Below are 8,085 nucleotides of genomic sequence, written 5' to 3'. Positions count from 1 at the left end.
AGCTGGCTGGCTGGCCGTAAATCAACTCTTAACAACACCATACCACACCACACCATCACTCATCACCCATCACCCACCACCGGCCCCAGTCTCCCAGCCTCTCTTATATACCCGAGCAGGCCCTTTAAATTATTTGAATTGTTGCACTTCGGCCAATGGCAGGCACGATCGCTGCTGCTCAAACATATTCTGGTTCACAAGTATTATAATATATTATATTATATTATATTATATAATATATATTATATATATATATATATATATATATATATATATAATATATATATATATATATATATATATATATATATATATTCATGAAACACATTAAAACCTTGATCATTTATTCATTCATTACGTCTAGTGAAGAATTGCTTTTGTTCATTTGTATGATTAAAAATTAATATAATATGAATTCCTCGCTTAAAGTAAAATATAAAATATATATTGGATTTATATGATTGGTTAATATTCCAAGTGATGCTGAATATCCCCTATAATTTTGTTTTGTTGTTTGTTATGTACACATTCCAAATGAAATCAATATAAATGTTATTATTAATGTTTGAAAGTTGATTGTCTACTTGAATCTCTCTATTAAAGTGTGTGTGGCTCCGGATGGAGCCTGGTTATGGTATTTGTCGTGGTGGGTGGCAGAAGTGCTTACTTCTTCTCTGTCTTCTTTGGCAAAAGAACTGCCTGAATGTTTGGAAGAACACCTCCCTGTGCAATGGTTACGCCAGACAGAAGTTTGTTGAGTTCTTCGTCGTTGCGGATGGCCAACTGCAAGTGACGTGGGATGATACGGGTCTTCTTGTTGTCACGTGCGGCATTACCGGCGAGCTCCAGAACTTCGGCAGCGAGGTATTCCATGACGGCTGCCAGGTAGACAGGAGCGCCAGCACCGACGCGTTCGGCGTAGTTGCCCTTACGCAGCAGACGGTGAATTCTGCCCACGGGGAACTGAAGTCCGGCCCTGCTGGAGCGAGACTTTGACTTGCCCTTCACTTTGCCTCCCTTGCCGCGTCCTGACATTGCTGCTGCTGTTGTGGGTTTGTGGTGTTTTATGCCGCCCCGCAGATCGAGCTTCGTGTTATATACCCCGCTCAGGATCAAGGGAGCCCGCCACTGACCAATCAGCGCGCTCCGCCACGCGACCCGCTCTGAGCTGAGTCGCGAGCGGGATATAAAAGGAAAGCTCGCCTCGCGCAAAAGTTCATTATTGTATCGCAACGCCAGCCAGCACGAGCATCATCATGCCACCCAAGGCATCTGGAAAGGCTGCCAAGAAGGCCGGAAAGGCCCAGAAGGCCATTGCCAAGGGCGATAAGAAAAAGAAGCGCAGGAGGAAGGAGAGCTACAGCATCTACATCTACAAAGTGCTGAAGCAGGTCCACCCCGACACTGGTATCTCTTCCAAAGCCATGTCGATCATGAACTCGTTCGTGAACGACATCTTCGAGCGCATCGCCGCCGAGGCTTCTCGCCTGGCCCACTACAACAAGCGTTCCACCATTACCAGTCGGGAGATCCAGACGGCTGTAAGGCTCCTGTTGCCCGGAGAACTGGCCAAGCACGCCGTCTCTGAGGGCACTAAGGCCGTCACCAAGTACACCTCCTCCAAGTAAACGGCTTACTTACTGCCCTGTGGTGGTGGCTTGGCCTCAAACCAACAAACTCGGCTCCATTGGAGCCACACTTTAATTTCTAAAGAGATTGTGAGTGTTAGACACCAATACTATTATAACAAAAACCTCTGTCACTGAAAGCAAATAGCTATAAAATGAGAATATTTATGAAACTGTCTGTGTGTGTTTCTCTCTCTCAGTCTCTGTCTGTCTGTCTGTCTGTCTGTCTCTGTCTTGTCTGTCTCTGTCTTGTCTGTCTGTCTGTCTGTCTGTGTCTCTCTCTCTCTCTCTCTCTCTCTCTCTCTCTCTCTCTCTCCTCTCTCTCTCTCTCTCTCTCTCTCTCTCTCTCTCTCTCTCTCTCTCTCAACACATATAAGCACTCGGTATCTTTTTTTTTTTCTAGAGATTAGAGATTCATTGTTATGTTCCACATTAGGATTACTATGCAGGCCACCCTCTTAGGTTTGAAAATGTCAAGAAAACGGTTAATTTAAAATGTCATCTCCTAACTTAACAGATTAAGCCAGAGGACCGAAAACAGAATAAAACAGGACTGGACAGTATGTCACTTATACAAGCTGCTTTTATTTCTAGTACAGTATGACAATTTTTATTTTGGGGGGGGGGGGGGGGGGGTGGGTGATCCTTGACAGTGCATAAGAGCGAAAAGCGACGGCGTTTTGTTTGTAAGAGAACAGGTTGTACTACAAATGACTTGATTTATTGATATCACGTGTATGTATGACACCTAAATTAGTGTATTTGTTATTTATTATTTATTTTATTATATGTGTAGATGAAGGTTAATTCATATGACTGATGCTAGGAATGTCTGAAATCTCCTTAGAAGGATATTTTGGCCCTGAGAAGGGCCGAGTTTGGTGTATACTAGGGTGGTCGATTTAGCTTATGCACGCTCTCCACGGATACGGCGAGCAAGCTGAATGTCCTTTGGCATGATGGTGACACGCTTGGCGTGGATGGCACAGAGGTTAGTGTCCTCGAAGAGACCGACCAGGTAAGCCTCGGATGCCTCCTGTAAAGCCATGACGGCAGACGACTGGAAGCGAAGATCGGTCTTGAAGTCCTGGGCAATCTCGCGCACCAGACGCTGGAAGGGAAGTTTCCTGATGAGCAACTCGGTGCTCTTCTGGTAACGACGGATCTCACGCAGGGCGACCGTTCCGGGCCTGTAACGGTGAGGCTTCTTCACACCCCCTGTGGCAGGAGCAGACTTGCGTGCTGCCTTGGTGGCCAGCTGCTTACGAGGAGCCTTGCCTCCCGTGGACTTGCGAGCAGTCTGCTTGGTGCGAGCCATGGTGAACAACTGTGGTTTGTGATGGCCGGCGCCGAAAAATTTTTGCTTATATACGCCGTCTCGAGGCGCTTGCTCGAGCGCCATTGGCTGCTCGACTCGCCTACGTCACCCCGTTGCCCCTCCCCTCCTTCCTCTGGCTGCAGCCAACAGGCGGCTCACCTCAATCACTATTATCGCTGATTTTGCTCTATTTTTTGGATTTGTGCAAAAGTCATTTCACAGGGACGTGAAACAGACGAGTAGGCAACTGCAGTTTTGAAAGCGTTGTGAGAAAGCCGTGTCTACTCGACCACAAGCGTAAAGTAAGGGCAGGCAGGAGTTGCAATGCTACTAGTACGTCCGCTTGATGGGATATAGTCGGGAAATCGTGCGGGCATTCGTCAATTCGATTCACACAACTTCAACACCATGACTGGACGCGGCAAGGGAGGCAAGGGACTCGGAAAGGGTGGCGCCAAGCGTCATCGTAAGGTGCTACGTGACAACATCCAGGGCATCACCAAGCCCGCTATTCGTCGCTTAGCTCGTCGTGGCGGCGTGAAGCGTATTTCGGGTCTCATCTACGAAGAGACCCGTGGCGTCCTGAAGGTGTTCCTCGAGAACGTCATCCGTGATGCTGTAACCTACACGGAACACGCCAAGAGGAAGACCGTCACTGCTATGGACGTGGTGTACGCTCTGAAGCGCCAGGGTCGTACCCTCTACGGATTCGGCGGATAAGAGCTTGGCTAATCCATCGATTCCACCCACCACCACCTCAAAACGGGACCTAATTAGGTCCCTATACTTTTTTTACTGAAGGGCTTAATAGACGATAACATAAATTGTTTTGATATCAGCTAGCACATTGGGTCTTATGAAATCTATTTTTTATCCTCGCATGCTTAAAGGGACTCTGATTGGGGAGGGAGGGGGGGGGGGGGGGAAGGTTTGTTACGTTATATACTAGCAGAGCAGGATCATTGGTGGGGGGGGGGGGGGTGAGGGGGAGAGAGAGAGAGAGAGAGAGAGAGAGAGAGAGAGAGAGAGATCTTTCCCAACTCTTCCTTTTTACATGAGTGAGCTACCCGTTTTATTCATTTTATCCTTCTCAGAGCTGTTTTGATAGTATCCAAATGATGGTAAATGAAAAGGGAGGACACGAATATCTACCCAGAATTCAGGACTGGCAATCGATATGCATGTTTGAGTGCGAATCTTTTTCTCTCTCAACTTAGGTATACGTTTATGTCGTACCTAAAAGCGAGAACCACACTATTGGGACAAGTATGCAAGGCCCAATTTTCCTAACAAGCACAGTTAATTTTGTTATTTTCGAACATTTCTTTCCAAATTGGTTTATCCAATTAACAGTATTATATTAAGATCATGAATTGCTGGGTTAGGTTAGGTTAGGTTAGCTTAGCTTAGGTTAGGTTAGGTTAGGTTAGGTTAGGTTAGGTTAGCTTAGCTTGGGTTAGCTTAGGTTAGGTTAGGTTAGCTTAGCTTGGGTTAGCATAGGTTAGGTTAGGTTTGATTACATTTCTATGTTAGATTTAACTCAAATTCAAAACAATTGCAGTCATTCGGCTTGTTAGTCAACTTGCCTCTAATAGGGGCAATTTGTCTAACAAGACTATTTAGTTTTGTGTGCATATATATATATATATATATATATATATATATATATATATATATATATATATATATAATATATATATATATATATATATATATATATTATAGCTTCAAGACTCCGAACCAATATAGAAGCATCAAGAGGAAGTGCTTGTGTTATGGGCCAATAGGCCTTCTGCAGTTACTTCCATTCTTATGTTTTTATTCCCATTGGTTCGTGTTTTATCTTGTGTAAATGTCAATCACCTTACCCAAAACTTTGGTACCATATCACCTCACCCATGTGTATATAAAATATATATAATATATATATATATATATATATATTATATATAATATATATATATATATATATATATAATATACAGAGTAAATCTACCCCAAAAGTAATGATTTATTTGTCTACAAAACTAAACTCTTTTTGGAATCATATGAGGCCCCTCCACTGAGGGGGGAGGCCTGGATGTTTATTGTCATGTGTATTCATGCTGCTTGCATGTCGTCGTTTATTTTGCCTTTGTTGTTTCTTGACAGCTTTCTTTGCCTTGGGTGGTTTGGGAGATTTTGAAGCTCTCTTTATTTTGGGCTTTTGTTCCCAACAACAAGCTGCTGCTGCTGCTGCTTCTTTTTCAAGGCTGTAGGTGGTTTGTTGCTTGTGGCGGCTTTCTTGGGAGTTACCACGGCCTTCTTTGCTGCTGTAGATGGTTTCTTGGTTGTGGTGGCTTTCTTGGGAGTTAGAACGGCCCTCTTCTCTGCTACGGCCAGCTTGAATGATCCACTAGCTCCACTTCCCTTGGTCTGAACAAGAATGCCGTCAGCCACTGCTTTCTTGAGAAATCTTCGGATGTAAATGGCGATCTTGGCAGCCTCGACTTTGTTGTTGGCAACAACGTACTTCTTGATTGCTTGTAGAGACGAGCCCTTACGGTCTTTGAGTGCTGCGACCGCGGCTAGAACCATTTGACTAGTTTTCGGGTGAGCAACCTGGACGCGAGGTTTCCTGGTGGTGGCCACCACAGCAGCAGCAGCCGCAGCCTTCTTGGTAGGCTTTGCTTCTACCATGATGATGATGAGATAACCAAGGTGATGAGAGACGCTCAGACAGTCACGGGGGAATGATGCTGCCGCCGCTTGAGCCGAACCTATTTATGTGCCGGCACGGTACAGAAGCTGCAACCTGGCAACTCGTCCACCAATCACGACGGTTGGTTTTACGGCTCCGAAACCTGGATCCCATATCTTCTCTAAAATAGAAGCATTTGTTCATGTTCTTTGTAAAAGTATCATAAAGCAGGACAGATGAGACAAATATCATAAAAACTGAAGAGCAGATGAGCACACACATGTTTGTATTACAAAAGAAAATCCACAAATTCATTAGAAATTGGCAGGGCAGGCTGAGGAAGTAGGTAGATGTAAAATGTCTGTAAATGGCGAAAGAACATAAACCCAAGACTGAATAAACGATGTTAAATATCCATGCCAAGGAGACAAAAATATGTTAGGATACAATTACCATTAAGACACCACAAGCAGGTCCGTATCCTGCCGCGATGACTTAAAAGAGTTGGTTATTAGCCACAATGTGTAGGCAGTCTCATGCCAACGGCCATACCACGTTGAGAACACCGCTTCTCGTCCGATCAGCGAAGTTAAGCAACGTTGGGTTTGGTTAGTACTTGGATGGGTGACCGCCTGGGAACACCAAATGCTGTTGGCAATAATGTTTTTTGTTTTGTTTTGTTTTGTTTCGTTTGTTTTTGTTTGAATGGCTGGCTCCACGGGAAATTCACGGAGTTGTGTGGAATAAGGCCTGGTAAAATGAATTAATATGTATGTCATGTTTAAAACAAACTCGCTTAATATAGATATTGTGTGAGGCTTTATACAAAAACAAACAACCAAAACAAAACATGTTGTATATATATAAGCTTAATCCGGGTTTGAACTCGCAACTCCAAGAATACGCATCACTTATATACACTTTACCACTGGACCACTGCTGCAGGACACAAGCTTGATGCTGAGGTATCAATTTAATGACGTAAATGCCATTTCCACAAATAAATGATAATTAAAAAGTATTTGTATGTACAAATCTTTTCTGTTTAAAAGGCTACAATATCAGTTACTGATATAATTTGTGTTAATGTTTCTATACCCACAAGAAGGCATATTTTTGCTTATATGTAAAGGGTACGGAGAACGAATCCACAGACCATCATTCCCCTCCCCTTCCCTCCCCCCCCCCCCCCCCACCCCCCCCACCCCCCCCCCCCCAACTCCCACTACTACCACCACCACCACCACCACAATCACCACCAATCACCACCAATCACCACCAATCACCACCAATCACCACACACCACATCTAACCGAAAACCCCTAACACATCAACCCTCCCCCAATCAACAGGCGAAATAATAACCCTCAAATGCCTGCCTGCCTGCCTGCCTGCAAGCCAATACTAACGGTCTTTCAGAAAGAAAATCTTTGTATCTGTATTACTTGATGAAATGTATGATTCTAATAATGAAAATAAATTTTGATGTCGGTTGTATGAGCATAATGACCAATATGCACATGATATGAATGAATTAAATAGTGTAGTTTTAAGTAATTAGGTTGTAGACACATTAAGCGGATATGATATTTGACGCGTCCAGAACTGGTGATTTTTGGTTTAGTTTTAAATGCACCACCACCACCACCACCACCATTGCTTCCCAGAGCCTAATTAAGGACCGGTAAAAGGAGTCAATATGTATGTCATCTATAAAACCAAAGAATGAATAAAAAAACACACACACAAACCTACATAATAGTATTAGGAAGATTGTATGGCAAAAAAAAAAAAGTATTATTCCCATTGGGTCGTTTGAACTCGCGACTTCCAAAATACCAGCCACACACCTTACCACCCAGCCACCATAGAGTTGGTATAATTGTGCAACTTTAGTTATAAAAGTAAAGTTCTTATTGTCTCAAATCTTATTGTCTGTTCTATGAAAAGGCATGATGTAAATTATGTATTTTTGAATGATTGAATTGTAGGCACATTAAGCGGATTCGATATTTGATATATCCAGAAAAGGTGATTTCTGTTCAGTTTTAAAATGCATCACCGTTAACGCTAAAGGACTGGTAAAACGACTCGATGTTTGTCATTTTTAAAATAAACACTAAAACTAGGCCCTTAACATATATAATGTTTGAATATAAATTGAATGCATATAAATACAAAGTGGGAGTGGCTGGCTGGCTGGCTGGCTGGCTGGCTGGCTGGGGCTGGCTGGCTGCCTGCCTGCCTGCCTGCCTGCCTGCCTGCCTGCCTGGCTGGCTGGCTGGCTGGCTGGCTGGCTGGCTGGCTGGCTGGCTGGATGGCTGGCTGGCTGGTGCCTGCCTGCCTGCCTGCCCGCCCGCCCGCCCGCCCGCCCGCCCGCCCGCCTGCTTGCCTTGCCTTGCCTTGCCTTGCCTTGCCTGTCCTGTCCTGTTATTGCCTTGCCTTGCCTTGCCTTGCCT

General features: G+C 44.3%; 1 non-coding gene across 1 annotated transcript; it reads left to right on the top strand.

Annotated features, from left to right (window-relative positions):
- Positions 1–6,164: 6,164 nt before the first annotated feature.
- Positions 6,165–6,283, top strand: LOC138360578 (5S ribosomal RNA). The gene has a single exon (XR_011226491.1). It is a non-coding gene; the product is annotated as a 5S ribosomal RNA (ribosomal RNA).
- Positions 6,284–8,085: the final 1,802 nt, after the last annotated feature.

This window comes from Procambarus clarkii, unplaced genomic scaffold, assembly GCF_040958095.1.
Source record: "Procambarus clarkii isolate CNS0578487 unplaced genomic scaffold, FALCON_Pclarkii_2.0 HiC_scaffold_115, whole genome shotgun sequence".
NCBI lineage: Eukaryota > Metazoa > Arthropoda > Malacostraca > Decapoda > Cambaridae > Procambarus > Procambarus clarkii.
The sequence above is the reverse complement of the archived record's forward strand: the minus strand, read 5'-3'. Positions and strand labels throughout refer to the sequence as shown.